Source organism: Dasypus novemcinctus, chromosome 14 (assembly GCF_030445035.2).
Source record: "Dasypus novemcinctus isolate mDasNov1 chromosome 14, mDasNov1.1.hap2, whole genome shotgun sequence".
In the NCBI taxonomy this organism is placed as follows: Eukaryota; Metazoa; Chordata; class Mammalia; order Cingulata; family Dasypodidae; genus Dasypus; species Dasypus novemcinctus.
The window spans coordinates 53370434-53391518 of NC_080686.1; the positions used below are offsets into that span (position 1 = coordinate 53370434).

Sequence of the window (21085 nt, forward strand, 5' to 3'; positions counted from 1 at the left end):
TATGGATAACAGAACTCAATGTTTTTGTCCATGATTACATTGCAATAGTAGAGACCAGACTCAATGGCATGCCATCTGCCTGTAATTCTGATGCTCTTTGTCTAAACCCAAATGAGATGATGGTTTGATCTCTCATTGAAACTTATAACTGCCTTATAAGGGGTTAGATGCCTTAGGTAAAGCACTGCAAGCAGGCATGAGGAGTAATCTCAAAACAGAAATGGCCCATTTATGTAAATGTTGTAGACAATATGAGCTGTATGCTTTAGGCTGAATCTAATCACCGGTTCAAAAACTAATAAAATGTGCAAGTTTGTATATCAAGTAAATCAAAGGCAATGTTATTGCCCTTGAGTAAATTAAAATTAAGTTGCTAAAATAGAAATGACTCAATTTTTGCTTGATCGGTACTTTGGCAGGTATTATGAAGGTAGAGTAAAAGCATAAGAATCAGTATTTCTCCTTACAGTCTAGCTTTGAATCTGGGTAGGGTAAAATAAGAAAATAACAATAAATGCAATTCCAAAATGTATTCATAGTCATTAATATGTAATCATTGAGCTCTTTTACACATCACTTCCAACATATCTTTCTGATGTATTTCTGCCCCTTTAACCACATTTTTGGTTCTGCTTTATTTTTTCATTACTGTTTCTCTTAATAGAATCTGCTTGTGTTTTTCAGATTCTTGTGAAGTACCTTAAATCCTTTTTGTAATGAGAAAATTATATATATTATTATTATTAAATATGTATATACAGCATTGATATACATACACAGACACACATGTACACATACCTATTTTATATATATGTGTACCAGAATGGTTAAAAAAAAAAATACCAAGTGTTGTTGAGCTGTAGAGCAACTAGAACTCTCATATATTGATGGTGGGAATTTAAATTTATAAACCCATTTTGTAAATGTGTTTGGCCACATTTAGTATATTAGTATATTTACTAAACTAAATATATGCATATCATATGTCACAGAATTCTACTTTTAGGAATGTACTGCCAAGAAATACATATTCATGTTCTTCAAAAGACATGCACTGGGATGTTAATAGAAACTCTATTCATAAAAGTTGAAAATTATAACTACCCAAATTCACATGGCCAATAAAATGGATAAATATATTGTGATATTTTCACAAAATAGAATACTATGCTGCAATGAGAATAAGCAATCTACAAGTACATGCAACAATGTGGATGAATCTCTTTTAAAAAAAAGTTAACAAAAAAACCAGACATATAATAATATATATTGTGTTTTTCCATTTAGAATAAAATACAAAAATAGGCAAAATTCTTCCATGCTGTTCTAAATCAGAATAGAGGTAACCCTCAGTGAATAAGGACTTGAAGGCAGTATGAGGGAAGCTGAAATGGTGATCCTTTATTACATTCTGTTTCTTGATCTGGATGCTGGATGCATTAGGGTGTATAGTTTGTGAACATTCATTGAGCTGTGCAATTGTGATATATGTGTATGCACGTACATACACTGTGTGATTATTATAAGTAAATGAACATTGTTAAAAATTTCATTTTCTTAAAAATATCCCACTGACATAAACAAACATTGTATCTCCATTTTATAGATGAAACAGAAAAGTAAATTACAGTGTTCACCCAGTACCACTCAAGCACTCCGTAAAAAGCACTACATAAAACCAAATCTAATCTTCCTATTCCCTTTCCCATGATATCAAACAAGAGGATAGTGGGGAGATAAGATGAACTGAACCTTTAGGGTGGATTTGAACGGTAGAAGGATATTCTCTTTGAAGGAACAGTCTCCCTGCCTACCGCATATCCTCAAGTTCTCTCATCTAGCTAATTCCTTATAATTTGGCCACTGTTTGGACATTACATTCTTTGGGAAACTTTTACTGCTCTCAAAACAGGATTATGTACCTCCTCCCCTACTTTACTACCATATGCTCCCATGGAACTCCTCTCTGCTTTTATCTCCTTACATTTTCAACCTCTTGCATATTTATTTCCCACATTAGACTTTCAGTTTCGAACAGCAGGGACTTTGCTCTGTTCCCCTTTACCTAGTACAACTGCATGTAAAACAGGTGAGAATGAATGAATAAATGAAAGAGAATTCCAGATTAAGGGCATCATATAAGGGAGCCAGGGGTGAGGACCTGGGGACATTGAGGAGACAAAGCTAACTGGCATCTAGCATTAAGAAAGGTCTTAAAACCCAGATGAATATCCTTAGACTTAATTCTGTCATTGGTGGTTGTAAATAGAAAAGAATTACAATAAAAATAAAGTTTAAGAAAAATTAGTCTGATACATAGTATATGTATGGGGAGGGGAGAATAGGATCAGAGAAAGGAGGTCAACTCATTTTATCAAAAAAAGTCTAGGTTTATCAGTCTTTTCAAAAATTTTTATTAGAGAAGTAGTGGGTTTATAGAAATATCATGTATAAAATAGAGTTCCCATATATCACCCTATTATTTAAACCTCGCATAAGCATGATACAATTGTTACAATTCATGATAGAACATTTTTATAATTGTAGTAATAAATTTAGCACAGCATTTACAATAGGGTTCACTGTGTTGTACAGTCCTGTTTTTTAAGTTTTTATTCTAGTAACATATTGTGGCAGTTTGTGATTATTTATGAAAGTCCAAAAAAAAGAGAAGAATTATGTTTGTAAACTCATCTGTTCCTCTGGGTGTAATACCCTTTGATCATATTAAATACAAAGGTTTTAAGTTTACTTGACTAAATCAATTTAGGGCCTTTGCTTTGACCACTTAACTCAGGTTAAGTCCCTGCCCCCTGGGTGGGCTGATGTAAAGGGGCACTCACTCAAGAAGAGAGAGAACTTTGTCGGTTTTGATCTTGGAGCCAGGGAGAGATGAGCCATTCTCCTGATAGTTTGCAGCTGAAAAGCTGGAAATGAAACAGATCCTGTGCCAGACCAATACAGGAAGTCCTGAGAGATAAGCCCTATGCCGGTCTACAGCTGAGATCAGAAGAAGCTGGGCCCACAGAGCCTTAAGAGGAAAAAGGAAGGAGAGCCCAGGCAGAGATTGCCTGCAATCTTGCTTCAACACAAGGCAGCTGACTTTGATGAGAAAGTACCTGTAATGGTACCTTGAGTTGAATTCTTTAGGATCTTGTAACTGTAAGCTTTTACTACAAATACCCTTTATAAAAGCCAACAGATTTCTGGTACTTTGTGTCAGCACTCATTTTGCTGACTAATATACATATATACAACTTAAATTTCTCATTTTAACCACATTCACATATGTAATTCAGTGCTGTGAACTACATTCACAATGTTGTGCTGCCATCACTATCATCCATTACCAAAATTTTACCAACAACCCAAACAGAAACTCTGTACAATTTGAGCCTTAGATCCCCATTCCCTATTCCTAATTCATCCCCTGGTAACCTATTTTCTAGATTCTGACTCTGTGAGTTTACTTATTCTAATTATTTGATATCAGTGAGATCACACAATATTTGTCTTTTTCTTTGTGACTTATTTTGTTCAACGTGCTTTCAAGATTGATCTGTGTTTTCGCATGTGTCAGAATTTTTTTATATCTGAGTAATACTGTATTGTATCCATATACTGCATTTAAAAAATTTTTTAAAATTTATTGAAGTATATCACTCATCCATAAATATGCATAAACAATAATAGTAATAGTAATAGCTGTGAACTTACAAAACAAACATGTATAACATCATACAGGACTCTCATAACTCATACAATACCTTGCATTGTTGTTAAACATTTTTAACTAATGATTAAAGAGCATTGTCAAAATATTACTACTAGCCAAAATGTTTTTGCCCCAACCCACCCTAATATTATTATTATCTTTATGTCATTTATATATTGTAGCAGTTTGATATTATTGATGAATTCCAAAATGAAATATTGGATTTTGTTTGTAAACTGATCTTTTCCTCTGGGCATATTAGATTATCTTGGATTAGGTTTACTTGATTCAGTAATTAATGTAAACATTTTGTGCCAGTAGGGTGTTGAGTCCCCACCCACCATTGAGTTCCCACCCTTTGGTGGGTGGGGACTCACAGATGAAAGGCATGACAAAGGACAGAGTTCAGGGATTTTGATGTTGGAGTTTTGATGTTGGAGTTTGATGAAGCCTTAAGCTGGATCCCCAGGAAGTAAGCACACAGAGGAAAGAGAAGCAAGCCCCAGGAAGGAAGGAACCCAGGAAGCCTGAACCCTTACAGACTTCGGCAGCCATCTTGCTCCAATACGTGAAAAGAGACTTTGGTGAGGGAAGTAACTTATGCTTTGTGGCCTGGTACCTGTAAGCACCTACCCTAAATAAACACCCTTTATAAAAACCAACCAATTTCTGGTGTTTTGCATCAGCACTCCTTTGGCTGACTAGTACATATATGAACATACATAAACAACAAGTGAATAGTAAAAGTTGTGAACTTACAAAGCAAACATGCATAACATCATAGAGAAGTCCCATAATCAACCCTCCACCAGCACCTTGTATTGTCATGAGACGTTTGTTACAAATTATGAAAGAATATTGTCAAAATCTTACTACTAACTATAGTCCTTATCTTACATTTGGTGTATTTTCCCCCCAAACCACCATATTATTATTTTTAAAATATTTTTTTATGACAGAAGTTGCAACTTATAAAACAGTCATGCACATGTGCAGAATTCCCAAACAACACCCCTCCATCAACACACCACACTGTGGTGGAACATTTGTTAAAGATAAGATAATATCATCTAATTGTTACCACATCCATACTTTTCCATACTGCCCCATTATTAACAACAGTATATCTTTAGCAAAGATGCAAGAATATTATATTATTGCTGCTAACCACAGTCCATAGGTCATTCCAGTTGTATTTTCCCCATGCTTCTTCACATTCCCACCACCCTGCAATAGTGATTTACATTTGCTCTAGCTAACAAAGGACACTCTTGTATCTGTACCATTAACTACAATTCTCAACTACCTCTTGGTTTACTGTGCTATTCAGTTCCTGGATTATTCTTTAGCATTCTGTCAGTTGGCATTTGCATTCCTAGACTACGATTTTCAGCCACATCCCCATTTATAAACTAGCTGTTACTATTTGTTACCATCCATTCTTTACATTTCCACACGTTTATAGTAAAGCTAATGAAAACTTCTACATACATTAAACATCATAGTCCATCTCAGTCCTCTTCTTATATCCAATAAAAATCCATCACCTACTACTAGGGCTTGAAGATATTTTCCTACAATTTCTTCTAGAAGCCTTATGGTTCTTGCATTTATTTTTAAGTTTTTGATCCATTTTGCGTTCATTTTTAGATAAAGTGTGAGATAGGGGTCCTTTTCCTTCTTTTGGATGTGGATATCAAGTTCTTTCAACATTACTTGTTGAGTGGACTGTTCTGCCTGAGCTGTGTGGGTTTGACAGGCTAGTAAAAATCACTTGACCATACATGTGAGGGTTTGTTTCTGAACCATCATCTTGGTCCCATTGGTCTTGTGTCTGTCTTTATGCCACTACCATGCTGTTTTTACCACTATAGCAGGGTAATATGATTTAAAGTCTGGATATGGGAGTTCACTTTTCCTTTCTAAGATGTTTCTGGCTATTCAGGACCTCTTACCTTTCCAAATAAATTTGATAATCATGTTTTCAATTTTTAAAAAATGCTGGTAGAATTTTTATCATGATTGCACTGAAACAGTATATCAATTTGAATAGAATTGACATCTTAATGATATTTAGTCTTCCAATCCTTGGGCATGGAATGTTCCTCCAGTTAGTTAGGCTTTTTTTAATTTCTTTTAACATAGAGATGCAGTTTTCTGAATACAAGTGCTTTATATCATTGGGGGATTTCTTTTAACATAGAGATGCAGTTTTCTGAATACAAGTGCTTTACATCATTGGTTAAATTTATTCCTCTTTGAGTTTTCTCTGCCATATTTTATTTTCACCACTCTTTTGACACATTTAGTTACTTTTATGATATAATCTTCATTTCTAGACTCTCTTCTTCTAGCTCTCTCTCCTGTCTTTTTTTTTTCAGACTCTAGCACATCTTCCAGTATTTCCTGAAAATCTGGTCTCTTGGTTAGAAATTCTCTCAGTTTCTTTTTATTTGTGAATATTCTAATCTTGCCCTCATTTTTGAAAGACAGTCTTGCTGGTTATAAGATTCTTGGCTGGAAGTTTTTCTCTTGTAGTATCTTAAATATAGCATACCACTGTCTTGCCCCCATGATTTCTGGTGAGAAATCAGCACTTAATCTTATTGGGTATCCCTTATATGTTATGCATTGCTTTTCTCTTGCTGCTCTCAGAATTCTCTCTTTGTCTTTGGCATTTGATATTCTAATTATTATGTGTCTCGGAGTTGGTCTATTCAGATTTTTTCAGATGGAAGTATGTTGTGCTTCTTGGACATGGATATCTATGCCCTTCAGTAGGGTTGGGAAATTTTCTACCATTATTTCTTCAAATATTCCTTCTGCCCTTTTTCGTTCTTTTCTTCTCCTGGGATACCCATGACATGTATTTGCACATCTTTTGCTGTCATTTAGTTCCCTGAGACCTTGTTCAATTTTTTCTTTTCTTCATCTGTGCTTTTGTGTGTTGACTTTCAGAGGCCATTTCTTCAAGCTCACCAATCCTTTCTTCAGCCTCCTCAAATCTGCTATTATATGATTCTAATGTGTTTTTTTATTTCATTTCTTTGTGCCTTTCATTCCCATAGATCTGCTATCTTTCTATGTATGCTTTCAGATTCTTCTTTGTGCTCATCCTTAATTTCTTAATATCCTTAATTTCTTTAGCCATCTCATTGAATTTATTAAAAAGATTTGTTTGAACATCTATGATTAGTTGTCTCAACTCCTTTATGTCCTCTGGAGGCTAATCTTGTTCTTTGAACCAGGCCATATCTTCCTTTTTCTTGATGTGGATTGTACTTTTTGTTGGTGTCTTGGCATCTGGCTTACTAGAGCATTTATTCTGGGGGCAATTTTTCTTTTTAGTTTAGGGCTTCCTGCCCTTTTTCTTTTGCTGGTTGTGTAGTAGGAGCCAAGGATGTAGTTGGTGCTATAAGTTGTGGAGGTTCAAGCTGCCCTCATTGCCCCAGGGATCTATGAAGCTTCTTCCAACTTTCTCCTTTGCCAGGGGTGGAGACAGAGTCACAGCTGTGTGGAATAATCCAAGTCATACAGGCCTAGAATATAGTTACCCAGAAAGACTAATAAAGCTTCATGTCCCTTTCTCCTCTGCCTGGGGCGGGGATGGAGCTGCAGGTATGAACAACAATCTATGCAGTGTAGGTCCAAGATGACCACAGTTGCCCCAGTAGCCTTCTGGTTATTCAGTCTGCCAGCCAAAGGTACCTGCAGGTACCTGGATAAGCTGGCTCAGAGTCTGCCAACTTCCTGCCTGTCAGGTGGGGCTGAAGCCTGGCCTAGGGCTGCAGGATGATCTGCGTGAAACTGGTTCCTACCATCACTATGATTTTCAGTCAGCTGTGCTTCCCCTTATTCTGGGGGCAGAGTCAAAATGGCAGTCACCGGCCTCTTTCCGACTTGTACAGATTCAATTCCTAGGTTTATACTTAGCCAGCTGAGTCTACTACTCAGTAGCCAAAATTGATGGCAAACCGTCTCCTCCTCCCTTGCGTTTGGGAAATGGAGCTTTCAATTCCAGCCACAGGATAGCTCCTGGGGCTGCTTGTGCTGCCAAAGTAGGATAATCACCAGCCTCCACGACTTGGCCGGTAATTCCCTGGAGAGGCTGGTGCAGGTCCCCTTAGCTTCCTCCCTGCTGAAGATGGGGCTGGGGCTTATGCTAGAGCTGCAATATGATCTGTATGGAAAGAAGACAGTTCCTACCAGCACTGTGATTTTCAGTCTACTCTGCTTCCCCTCGTGCCAGGTGCAGAGTTAAGATGGCGGCTACTGACCTCTTTCTGACTTGAACAGGTTCAAACTTTAGCTGTTCTCAGGATTATACTTTAACCCGCTGAATTTACTCATCAGTAGCTAAAGTTGGTGCCCAACAGTCTCTTCCCCCTCCCCTGTTTTTGGGAAGTGGAGCTTTCAATTCCAGCTATGAATCCTGAAGGAGCTTGTGCCACCAGGGTACCAGCCTCAGTGGTGTGGAGTGCTCTAATTATGAATCTTCTCTGCAGATGAACAGTCTCTTCCATTCCTTCAAGGATGTTGCAGGATGCTCTTCTTATTTCCTGGAGACCCCATACAGGTGCTTCAGCTAGCTCCAGATAGGTCTGGGTGTTTACTAACTGCCCTGTCACAGGAGCTGACTCTAGGAGCTCCTTACTCTGCCACTATCTTGCTGGTTCTCTCCATATACTGCATTTTATTCCTCCATTCATTGGTTGATGGGCACTTGGATTGCTTCCACCTTTTGGCAGTTGTCAACAATGCCACCATGTACATTGGTGTGTAAATATCTGTTCAAGTCCCTGTTTTCAATTCTTTCGAGGATATACCTAGAAATGGGATTGCTTGCTGGGTCATATGGTAATTCTGTTTTCTTGGAAACTGCCAAACTGTCTTCCACAACAGATACACCATTTTATGTCCCCACCAACAATGGCTGAACTTTCCTGCTTCTCCACATACTCTCCAACACTTGTAATTTTCTGTTTTTTTGTTTTGTTTTGTTTTTAAATAGCCATTTAAAAACATGTCATAGGCATGAAATGATACCTCACTGGGATTTTGATTTACATTTCTTGAATGGCTAATGGTGTTGAACATCTTTTCAAGTGATTTTAGCCATTTGTTTATCTTCTTTGGAAAAATGTCTATTCAGGTGTTTTGCCTATTTTTTTAAAGGTGTTGTTTTTTATTGTTGAGTTATAGGATTTCTCTATATATTCTGCCTATGAAACCCTTATCAAATATGTGATTTTCAAATATTTTCTCCCCTTGAGAAGTTTGTATTTTCAATTTCATGGTTAAGTCCTTTTATGCACAAAAGTTTTAATTTTGAGGATGTCCCATTTACCTTTTTTTTTTTCCTTTTGTTGCTTGTGCTTTGGGAGTAAAGTCTAAGAAACTATTGCCTAACACAAGATTCTGAAGATCTTCCCTATATTTTCTTCCTAGGAGATTTCTAATTTTGGTTCTTATATTTAGGTTTAGGTCTTTGAGGCATTTTGAGTTAATTTTTGCATACAGTGTGAGTTAGGGGTCCTCTTTCATTCTTTTGCACATCAATATCCAGTTTTCCCAGTACCATTTTTTGAAGATATCCAGTTTTCTCAGTACCATTTGTTGAGACATTTTGAGTTAATTTTTGCCTACAATGTGAGAAAGGGGTCCTCTTTCATTCTTTTGCACATAGATATCCAGTTTTTCCAGTACCATTTGTTGAAGAGACTTTTCTTTTCCATTTGAGTGGACCTTGGCAGCCTTGTCAAAAATCAACAGGCATTGATGTGAGAGTCTATTTCTGATCTCTCAATTCGATTCTACTGGGCTCTTTGTCTACCCGTGTGCCAGTAACTTGCTGTTTTGACCACTAAGTTTTAAAGTCAGAAAGTGTGAGTCCTCCAATTTCATTCTTCTTTTTCAAGATGTTTTTTTGGCTCTTCAGGGTCCCTAACCCATGCAAATTAATTTGATGTTTAGCTTTTCCATTTCTGCAGAGAAGGTTGTTAGAATTTCCATTGGGATTACAGTGAATCTATAAATTTGTTTTGGGTAGAATTAACAATATTTAGTCTTCCAATCCATGAGCATGGAAAGACACTCCTTCCATTCATTTATGTCTTATTTGATTTCTTTTAGCAAACTTTTATAGTTTTCTATATCCTTAGATTTATTCCTAGGTATTTCATTTTTTTAGTTGCTATTATAAATGGAATTTTTCTTCATTTCCTTCCCAGATTGCTTGTTATTATTGTATAGAAACACAACTGGAACTTAGGACTCAGGTTTTGCCCCACTTGCATTACACTGTACTCTTGGGTCTCTGCCATGCTCCTTTCATGGAAGTCATGGCTGCAGGCTTGGGGCCCACCACGGATACCACCCTTGCAGCTGGTGCTAGAAAGAAGGAAGCTGAACATGTCAAGTCTTTTACACCAGAGAAAGAAAAAGAAATTATAATGTCTTTACAACAACCTTAAGTCTTTTGTAACATGATTTTTGATTGGCCAGCGTGATACTGGAATGCCAAACCCCATTCTGAGGTCCTTCATAGAAAGCAGATATGTTCAGAATGGGAATGAAAAGCAGAGATACAGTTTCTCAGTTTGAAACTACATGTAGCTACATAGAAGTTACACTTGAAAAGTTTCCAACCTGGAACTGTGACCAATCTTTTGTTTCTGGACCATTTAGAGATTATGATCATTCCCAATTCTGGGCTTATGCTGACTATAAATATTTTGTCCATCTCTTTGAAGACAAGACAGATATATTTCAGGATGTGATATGGTCTGACTTTGGGTTTCCTGGAAGAACTGGCCGGGAAAGTACATTGTGGATCAGCTCCCTGGGGACCCATACCCCCTGTCACCTGGATACCTATGGTTGTACCTTAGTATTCCAAGTACAAGGAAGGAAAAGATGGCATTTCTTTCCTCCTGAAGATACTCCTTTCCTTTATCCAACTAGTATCCCCTATGAAGAATCCAGTGTGTTCAGTAAAACTAATATTGTCAATCCTGATTTAAAACATTTCCCTCAGTTCCAGAACGCTCAAAGATATATAGTTACACTGAACCCAGGACAGATTCTGTTTGTTTCCAGACACTGGTAGCATTATGTAGAATCCATTGATCCTGTCACTGTCAGCATAAACTCATGGATTGAACTGGAAGATCACCAAGCCCAAGTAGAAGAGGCAATCACCCATATACTTGTGTGTGACATGAAAACTGCAGAGGATCCAGACAATATCAGAGCTTGGTTAAATCCAACTGAGATTGGGTTAACATCTCATGAAATCAATTGTCACTACTTTAATGGAGCTGTGTCTGCTTTCTTTGATCATTACCAAACATCTAAGGTAGAAAAACTCAAGTGTTTTGAACAAACAGAGAACACACAAAAAAAGGAAAAATTAAATGTGCACAACCAAATACAGTGGACCAAATACGTAGCCAGAACTTCACCATGGGATCAATAAAACAGGAGGCAGGAAGTCCCTTTGGCCCTGATCTGGCCACTGTAATACCAAGTTCTGAAGAACCATATTCAGAAAGAGGAGGTGTATTTGAAAGTGATGGTAAAGACTTTGTTGACAAAGATGGGAGAATATTTTGGAAAATTACATTGTACAAAGAGACAACGAATGATGAGTAAAAGTGAAAATGCAGTTGTGGGACAAATTTGCATCAAATAGCATCATCAGTCGGCGGACTTGGCCCAGTGGTTAGGGCATCTGTCTACCACATGGGAGGTCCGAGGTTCAAACCCCAGGCCTCCTTGACCCGTGTGGAGCTGGCCCATGTGCAGTGCTGATGCACGCAAGGAGTGCCGTGCCACGCAGGGGTGTCCCCGCGTGGGGGAGCCCCATGTGCAAGGAGTGCACCCCATAAGGAGAGCCACCCAGCACAAAAGAAAGTGCAGCCTGCCCAGGGGTGGTGCCGCACACACGGAGAGCTGACACAACAAGATGATGCAACAAAAAGAAACACCGATTTCCGTGCCGCTGGTGACAACAGAAGCGGACAAAGAAGACGCAGCAAACAGACACACAGAACAGACAACTGGGGTGGGGGGAGGGGAGAGAAATAAATAAATCTAAAAAAAAACAAAAAACAGATAGCATCATCGTCCCTTCTCAGACATTCATTTCTACAGATGACTTGCTGGACTGCTTGGTGAATTCACAAATAACTAGGATAGTAGCACAACTTTTGATACAAGGAAGATACTTGTAACTCTAATAGAAGATGACTTTTAAAAGAATACCTTTAAAATATTTTTAAATAGTGTGATTTGAAAATAAAAGATAGAATAGAAATTTAAAGAAAAGAAATAACTAATTTTTGAGTGTTGATCTGCTCTGTCACTATGCTGAATATCTTTATTATCTCTTATTAGCTTTGTTGTAGTTTTTTGGGACTTTCCCTATAGGAGCATGTCATCTGCCAATATTGAAACATTTATTGCTTCTTTTCCAATTTGGATGCCTTTTATTTCTTTTTCTTGCTGAAATACTGTGGCTAGAACATCTAGTACAATGTTGAATAATAGTGTGACAGGGGCCATCCTTGCTTGTTCTAGATCTTAAAGGGAAAGCTTTCAGTCTTTCACCATTGAGTATGATATTAGCAGTGGATTTTTCATATATTCCTTTTATTATGTTGAGGAAGTTTCCTTCTAGTCCTACTTTCTAAGTGTTTTTATCAAGAAAGGTTGCTGGATTTGTCAAATGCCTTTTCTGTGCCAAGAGAGATGATTATGTAGTTTTTTTCCCCTTCATACTAGTAATGTGGTATATTACATTAATTCAATTTCTCATGTTAAAGCACCCTTGCATACCTAGGATAAATTACACTCGATCATAGCATATAACTCTTTTAATAGGCTGTTAGATTTGAATTGCTAGTATTCTGTTGTAGGTTTTTGCATCTATCATTATAAGAGAAATTTGTAATTTTCTTTTTCTTGTATCTTCATTTGGCTTTTCTATTAGGGTGATATTGGTGTCACAGAATGAGTTAGGTAGTATTCCCTCCTCTTAAATTTTTTGGAAGAGTAATATTGATGGTATTATTCTTGGAGTAATTGGTAGAGTTCACCTGTGAAGCCAACTGGTCCTGGATTTTTCTTGATTGGGAGGTTCATTCAATCTATTTCATTGTAATTTCTTTGTTGAGATCTTCTATTTTTCCTACAGTATAAGTTTTTTTCTGTGTTTCTAAGAAATTGTCCATTCCATCACAGTTGTCTAAATTGTTGGCATACAGTTGTTCCTAGTACCCTCTTATGATCCTTTTTATTTCTGTGGGGTCAACAGTAATGTTCCCTTCCCTTTCATTTTTATTTTATTAATTTGTGTCCTCTCTCTTTGTCAGTCTGTCTAAAGATTTGTCAATTTTTTTTAACCTTTTCAAAGAATCGACTTTTGGTTTTTGTAAATTCTCTCTATTGTTTTATTCTCAATTTCATTTATTTCCCTTTTTTTTTTTTTTTTTTTTTTTGATCTTTGTTGTTTCTTTCTGCCTGCCTGTTTGGGAATTAGTTTGATCTTCTTTTTCTAGTTCTTCCAGGTGTGCAATTTAGTTCTTTGATTTTAGCTCCTCCTTTTTTTAAAAAAAAAAGTAAAATTTAGGGTTATAAATTTCCCTCAGAGCATTGCCTTCACTGCATCCCATAAATTTTGGTATGTTGTGCTCTCGTTTTCATTCATTTCAAGATATTTACTTATTTCACTTGTAAATTCTTCTTTGACTATTGTTTGAGTGTGTTATTTAGCTTCCGTGTATTTGTGGCTTTTCCAGTTCTCTGCCTGTTATTGATTTCCAGCTTCATTCCATTGTGGTCAGAGAAGATGTTATATATAATTTTAATTTTAATATAATTTATTGAGACACGTTTTGTGACCCAACAGCATCGCTATCCTGGAGAATGATCCATGCGCACTTGAGAAGGATGTATATTCTGCTGTTTTGGGGTGCAATATTATATGTATGCCTGTTAGGTCTAGTTTATTTATCATTTTATTCAAGTTCTCTGTTTCCTTATTGATCTTCTGCTAGATGATCTATTTGTTGAGGTGAGCAGTGTATTGAAATCTCTAGCTATTTATGTAGAGGTATCTCTTTCTCCCTTCAGTTTTGCTGAGTTTTGCTCATGTATTTTGGGTCACCATGATTAGGCACATAAATATTTATGATTATTTCTTCTTGGTGGACTGCCCCTTTTATTGATATATAGAGTTCTTCTTAGTCTCTTATAACAGCTTTTGACTTCATGTCAATTTTGTCCAATATTAGTATATCTACCCAGTCTTTTTTGGTTACTATTTGCATGAAATATCTTTTCCTATCCTTTCGATTTCAACCTATTTGTGTCCTTGGGTTTATTTGTATCATGCTGTTTTATCCTTTTTGCTAATCTGTGTCTTTTGATTGGAGAGTAATCCACTAGTAATCAGTGTTACTGCTATAAAGTCAGTACTTACTTCAGTCGTTTTATCCTTTGGCTTTTATGTCATATCTTTTTTGGTCTTTCTTTTCCTTTAATGCAACCTTCTTAACCTATAGTTGATTTTATGTGACTGATCCCCTTCTCATTTCTATTTCTGTATAAATTTAAAATACTTTCTTTGTGGTTACCCTGGGGTTTATATTATACAACTTAAGTCTATAACCAAATTATTTGAAGTGATACAACTTTTTCTGCCTCCATATCCCTCCATGTCCCTTTTTTGTTGTTGTTGTTTGTGTTCCACATTACCTCTTTATAATTCCTGTGTCCATTATCAGGAAATATGACTATTTCTTCCTCAATTTCATTTGAATTCTTAAAAAAATTAAAGAGTAGAATTATATATTGAGAGTATAGTATTGTTGGGTTTTGCATTTATCCCTTTCGTTACCTTTACTAAAGATCTTCATTTCGTCACACTTCTCCAAGCCACTCTCTCGTCTTTTCTTATCAACCTGAAGGAACTCCCTTTAGTAATTCTTATAGAGCAGGTCTTTTGGTGATGAGCTTCTCAGTTTCTGTTTATCTCTGAGTGTTTTAACTCTCTCATTTCTGAAGGCAGTTTTGCTGTGTAAAGAATATTTGACTGGCAGTTTTTCTCTTTCAGTACCTTAAATGTATCATACCACTGCCTTTTCACCTCCATGGTTTCTGATGAGAAATTGGCAGTAAGTAATTCTTATTGAGGCTCCCTCTTATGTGACTAATCATTTTTCTCTTATTTAATTCATTTTTATCTTTGGCATTTGAAATTCTGGTTAGTATGTGTCTTGAAATAGGTCTATTAGAGTTTATTTTGTTTAGAGTATGTTGTGCTTTTGGACATGTTTATTTATGTCTGTCATAAGAGTTGGAAAATTTGCTGCCATTATTTCCTCAAATATTCTTTCTGCCCCTTTTCCCTTCTTTTCTTCTTCTAGGACTCCCTTGATGCAAATGTTAGTAAATTTTACGTGGTCACTCAACTCCCTTAGCCATTATTCAATTTTGTCCAATCTTTTCTATGTTCTGACTGTATGATTTCTGTAGTCGCATTTTCTATAATAGTTCACTGATCTCTTCTGTCTGTTCAAAGCTGCTGTTGTATGCATTCTGTATTTTTAACCACTATTGAGTCCTTCACTCATATAATTTATTGTTTTTAACTTACTAATTTTTCATTTCACTTACACATTGTCGTCTCAATATCCTTTAGCTCTATAACCACCATCAGTTTATTTCTATCCATATTTTCTTTCATCTATTTGAATTAATTTAGATTAGTTTGAACTTCTTTGATTAGTTTTTCCAAAGTTCTTGTCTCCTATGAAGTTTTAATTTTTTCTCTTGACTGAGCCACGTCTTCCTGTTTCTTAATAGGTCTTGTAATTTTTTGCTGATGTCCAGGCATCTGATTATTTTGATATGCTAAATCTGAAAGTCAGTTTCACCCTCTTGCCTATGGTTTTATTTTAAATTGGCTGTGTGTTTAGACTCTTCTTTGATGCTTTATCCAACTTATACTGGACCTTTAGAGTACCCTGTGTTTAACTGCTCTTGTTTTCTCAGCTCTTCTACACCTGATTCTTGACCTGGACATACAGTACAATTTTTTTTTTTTAAGGTTTATTTTATTTATTTCTCTTCCCTCCCCCCCCCCCCCCCCCACTGCCCCAGTTGTCTGTTCTCTGTGTCCATTTGCTGTGTGTTCTTCTTTTTGTCTGTTTCTGTTGTTGTCAGTGGCATGGAAATCTGTGTTTCTTTTTTGTTGTTGTTGCATCATCTTGCTGTGTCAGCTGTCCTTGTGTGTGGTGCCATTCCTGGGCAGGCTGCACTTTCTTTCACACTGGGTGGCTCTCCTTACGGGGCACACTCCTTGCATGTGGGGCTCCCCTACGCAGGGGGCACCCCCGCGTGACACAGCACTCCTTGCACGCATCAGCACTGCATGTGGGCCAGCTCCACATGGGTCAAGGAGGCCTGGGGTTTGAACTGCGGACCTTCCATATAGTAGACAGATACCCTATCCACTGGGCCAAGTCCGCTTCCCAGTACAACTTTTAAGTTTGCCTTTTTACATGCAATTATTTCACCTGCAGGAGAAGGCTTCCTCTCCTCTGTTCCTTCTCTGGAAATCCTTACCTATTTGATTTGTTTGGGTACACAGTTTTGTCCCCACTTGCTATGATTTGTTTAACTTCTCTCCCTCTCTCAGTGTCTCCTTTTCATTACACATTCCAGTTCTGGGACCTATCCTATCTTATAGAATTTCAGTTTTTCCCCATTTTTTTCCATGAGGATTTTCTGCCAACAGTTACTTCTCCGTTAGGGTATCCCCATTTTCAAAAACTTTTTTTTTCTTTTTTTTTTTCATTTAGGTGATCAACAATCAGAAAATTGTTTGAGTTTGTTCATCTCTTGCCAGAGGTTCTGTCATGGTCTCTCTTGTTTCCTGGGTTTTCTTTTGTATGCACCCACTCACCAGCCACTTGAGTCCCTTTGCCTAGAAATGCAGGGGTTTTTTACTTGCTACTATGAGTGGCTCTATGGTCTGCATCTACCATAGGACGTCCCCAGGCTGTAAGCTGCACAGGACAGAGTAAAGGAGGGGTCCAGACTGCTGGCAGATCTGAATCTTAAATCTCCTGCTCTTTGTGTGTGTGTGTGTGTGTGTGTTTTTACTTTTTTCTTTTTCTTTGATTCAGCATTTGTGAAGTCCTCCAAATCTCTATTATCCTCCATAGTTCCAAGCTAGTGGGATTTGTCCTTTTATTAGTTGTTTCTGAGTAGAGACTTTTCCAGAGAATGTGTTGTGTTTCCATGTTGATGATAGCACTCCCAGGTTTTTTTCATACTTTAAGGAAGATTACATAATACTCTACACTGTCAAGAATTGCAACCTGCAGCTATAGCAATTTGATATTATTTATGAATTCCAAAAATATATAATTGATTATGTTTGTAAACTGATCTGTTCTCTTGGGCGTGTTACTCTTGGTTGTATTAAATTCAGAGGTTTCACTTTTACTTTATTAAATAAATATTAGGGCTTTGATTCAACCTGTCATTAGGGAGTACAGGGTTGAGTCCCTGTCCCCTTGGTGGGGATAAAACAGACTCTCACACAGAAGTAAAATACACAAAAGCAGATATGCAGGAAGAGTACCCCAGAGACACAGCCCTGGGAAGGGAGATGAACCTGATAGTCTACAGCGGACCTTGTGGATAGACCAGAGCAGCTGAGCATGGAAAGAAATGAGCCCTAAGGAGAAAGACAAGCCTTATACCAACTTACATTTGAGATCAGAAAAAGCTAGGACCATGGAGCCTTAAGAGAAAGGGGGAAGGCTGAACTCTCGCAGACATTGCCTGCCATCTTGCATCAACACATAGCAGTAGACTTTGGGTGAGAAAGTACCTCTTAATTGGTACTTTGAGTTGGACTATTTAAGGTCTAGTAACTGTAAGCTTCTACCCCCCCCCCGCCCCCCAAAAATACATTTTATAAAAGCTAACAGAGTTCTGGTACTTTGCATCAGCACCCCTTTGGCTGATTAATACAGCAGCTATCATTAAAATTCCCAGGATTGCAATAATTGCTTCTCCTACGACATTCAAAAAATTTTGGGAATTTAAACTTTGTGAAACCAAGTGATACAGAGACTCCTTGGAATGCAACAAATTTTAAGAAATCATCACTACCCATCAACCCCAGGGCAGAATCACATAGTATCATTCATCCTGCAGTAATGATTTAGATATGCCCTGTTGGATAAAATGCCTATGTCTATTAAAATTAAAATGGCAATTTTAGGAAGAAGGGATGAACACAGCTGGAATGACACAGAGGTGACATTTTTAGGTGACATTCTTCAACATTCTTTGTAACCACCCTGGCAAACTGGCTAAATGGAAGTCATTTTAATTTCATGTCTTTCTGAAATATCTAATGGCCAATGACAAGAATAACCATTACTTTATACTGAAGTTTCCTTCTAGGGGATACCTGTTCTCTTACCTAAATTTCTCTTTCTCACAAACTCAATTTTTGAGAAGTTTAATTATATGTGGATTTTATTTTTATAATGGAATTTGTAAGTTTGCTCTATTTTTACAAAGCTTTTCTATATCCTCTGATATTACTGATTCCTTCTGGGCTTAGAAGTCACAGTTATTTTTTTCTCCTTTTGATGGTGTCTATTATAGAAGTAAAGAAAGGCTTTAATTTTGCCTACAGGTTATTATGAAAGTTCAGACAGCTTATATGCCCTCAGCTTGAGCACAAAGAAAGACTGCTTGAGTCACTGACTCTTTTGGCCACAAAAGCTACTAGAAAGTACATTTTTTATGCCATAGAAAAATCCATAGGGTAGTCTAGTTAATGATTGGTGATTAAATACATATGATTTTTTCTACTCCCTCCCTTAACTGTTTAAAATTGACAATAAAGTACCTGGATGAAAGAAAGCATAAACCCATGCAGATAAGAAGGATGAAAGAAGAGCCAAAAGGAACAGAAACTTGGAACCTGGAAAAAAAAGATGGATCCTAGTGGTAACTGATTTAGACAATCCGAAAAAGCAGAAATTTAAGCAGGCAATGTGGGAAGCTAAGATGTAATCTGTTTGGTATCACAAAACCTAAGAATGGCTTAATGATAGCTGCTACATGTGCAACTGATAGTGGAAGTGAAGGTGATTGTGGAAGGATTTTTAAGAATCTGTCAGGTAAGCGGCTGTGGCTTAAGCAATTGAACTCCTGTTTACTGTGTTAAGGACCTGGGTTCAATGCCTGGGACCTCCTGGTAAAAAAAAAAAAAAAAAAGAAGCATCCCAGACCTACTGGTGTGGAGAGATGCAGGCTCCAAAGATGATGACACAACAAGATAGGAAAAAAAAAAAAAAAGCTGTTAGACCCAGAGTCCCTGCCCTACCCCATAAAGAACAGTGATTATCCCTCCCAATCTTTGAGGAAGCCTAGAACGTGCTGTCTGGCAAAGTGAAAAGAGGTGCTCTGGTTGGGGTGTTCCTGGTGTGGCTGGGATGGTAAGTCATATGAAAAAATTAGGAATTGAGTCAAGGTTGCTATACTGATCAGTGAGGCTTAAACCCCCCTTCACAGACTCTGTTCCCAGAGCACTGGGAGACAGGCTTATATCATATGATTGGGCATCACTTCTCTGAGGGATCTGATCAGTTCAAGAGAAAAAGACTTAAAGATAGCAAGTCCCCCATTAAACAGGTCAAGCCAGGCCAGTCTACAATGAAGGCTGTGAGTTGGTAATTCCTACCACACATACAGGTTCTAATCATCCCTGTAGTCCTTCCCTCAGATATATCAGGGGTGGCAAATAAGGATCATTAGGGGCAGGAAAATATCAAACAAAAGAACAGAAGCAATCCAAAAAGCAGAAGAAAACTTCCAAAAGACAATCATAAGTACCCTCGGAAAGCTAAGAGAAGATAATACATTTATGAATCAAAGGTGTTCGCTATTTAAAAATATCCAAAGCACAAAAAAGAGCTCATTAGTAGATGGCAGAAATTTAAACTTCTGAGAATGTTTGGAAATAAAACTCTACAGAGAGATGAAATACGGGGGGCAAAAGGGAAGGATCTGTCTAAGAGGTCTGATATTTGAAAAATAGTAATTCCAGAAAGAGAACAAATAGAAGAAATTAACAAAGGAATATTTTTTGAAGTCTCTGAAATAAAGGTCCTTGGTTTCCAAGATGGTAAGACAGACCACAAGCCCATTACAATGAATAATAAAAGACCAACATCAATGTATGCCATTATGAAATTTCAGAATACTGGAGAGAAGGGCCTAAAACCTCCCACAGAGAAAAACCAGGTCATACCTAAAGAGTCAATAAAAAACACTCTAGGTTTTTTCAATACTGACACTTCCAAGGAGAACACAATGGAACAGTTCCTTCATACTCTGAGAGGAAATTATTCGCAACCTAGAATTCATTACAAAATTATTAATAAATCAGGAGAATAAAATAAAGATGTGTTTATACATGCAATGTCTCAAGAATTTTACCTCTAAAGATGCACAGTTTCTTAAGAAGCAATTAATGTTTTCCAACAAAACAAAGAAACTAGGAGAAAAATGGGATCCCTTTAAAAGCAAAAGAGAGCATAGCAGGGAGTGGGGTTGGAGGGAGAGTCAACACAGGAGAGAGACTAAAAGAATCCCTAAACTGATAATAAAGGAATACTTTGGATGAGTAAATTAGTATTGGATTTAGCTACATATAACGTTTTTTTTTAGAAAAGGTGATAAACAGATAAGGGCTTATATTATGAAAGAAGTCTGGTGGTGGGCAGTTGAAGGCATTTGTGGCAGTTCCACAAATTTATCGTGGGCCTTCTTCACATCTTAAGTGCATCTCTTCCATTCTCAAGTTTGCCTCATGGTCCAAGATTGTTGTTGGAATTCCAGTTATCATGTCTATATTCCAGCTAGGAAAGAAGAATAAAGACAAAAGGTTTGTTTCACTACTGAATCAGTCCTTTAAGATAAGCAGGCTTACTAGAATGGAAGTTCTCTATAACATTTCACGTATATATCATTGGCCTGAGCTTTTCTTGGAAGGTTAATTGATAAAGCCTAAAACTGAAAAATAAAGGCATAGCAATTTAAGGATGTCATATACAGATAAAAGGTAAACACCAAATTAAATACTATGTTAAAAAGTACTGCCTCTGTAAAAGGGGAATGGAAAGCATGGTTGGAGAAAGGAGGAGGGATCTCCTGTTTGTTGAAATAAGCTTTGAAGAATTATCTGAAATTTTAAAATGTATCAACATATACCTTTGATTAAAAAATTAATAGAAAACCAAACGAAAAAAAGAAAACCCCACAGATGTTCTC

General features: G+C 37.1%; 1 protein-coding gene and 1 pseudogene across 1 annotated transcript in view; both read left to right on the forward strand.

Annotated features, from left to right (window-relative positions):
- NECAB1 (N-terminal EF-hand calcium binding protein 1) overlaps window positions 1-21085 on the forward strand; it is a 247317-nt gene that overhangs the window by 192142 nt on the left and 34090 nt on the right. The window lies entirely within an intron of this gene.
- On the forward strand, window positions 10057-12008 carry LOC105744286 (HSPB1-associated protein 1-like; annotated as a pseudogene).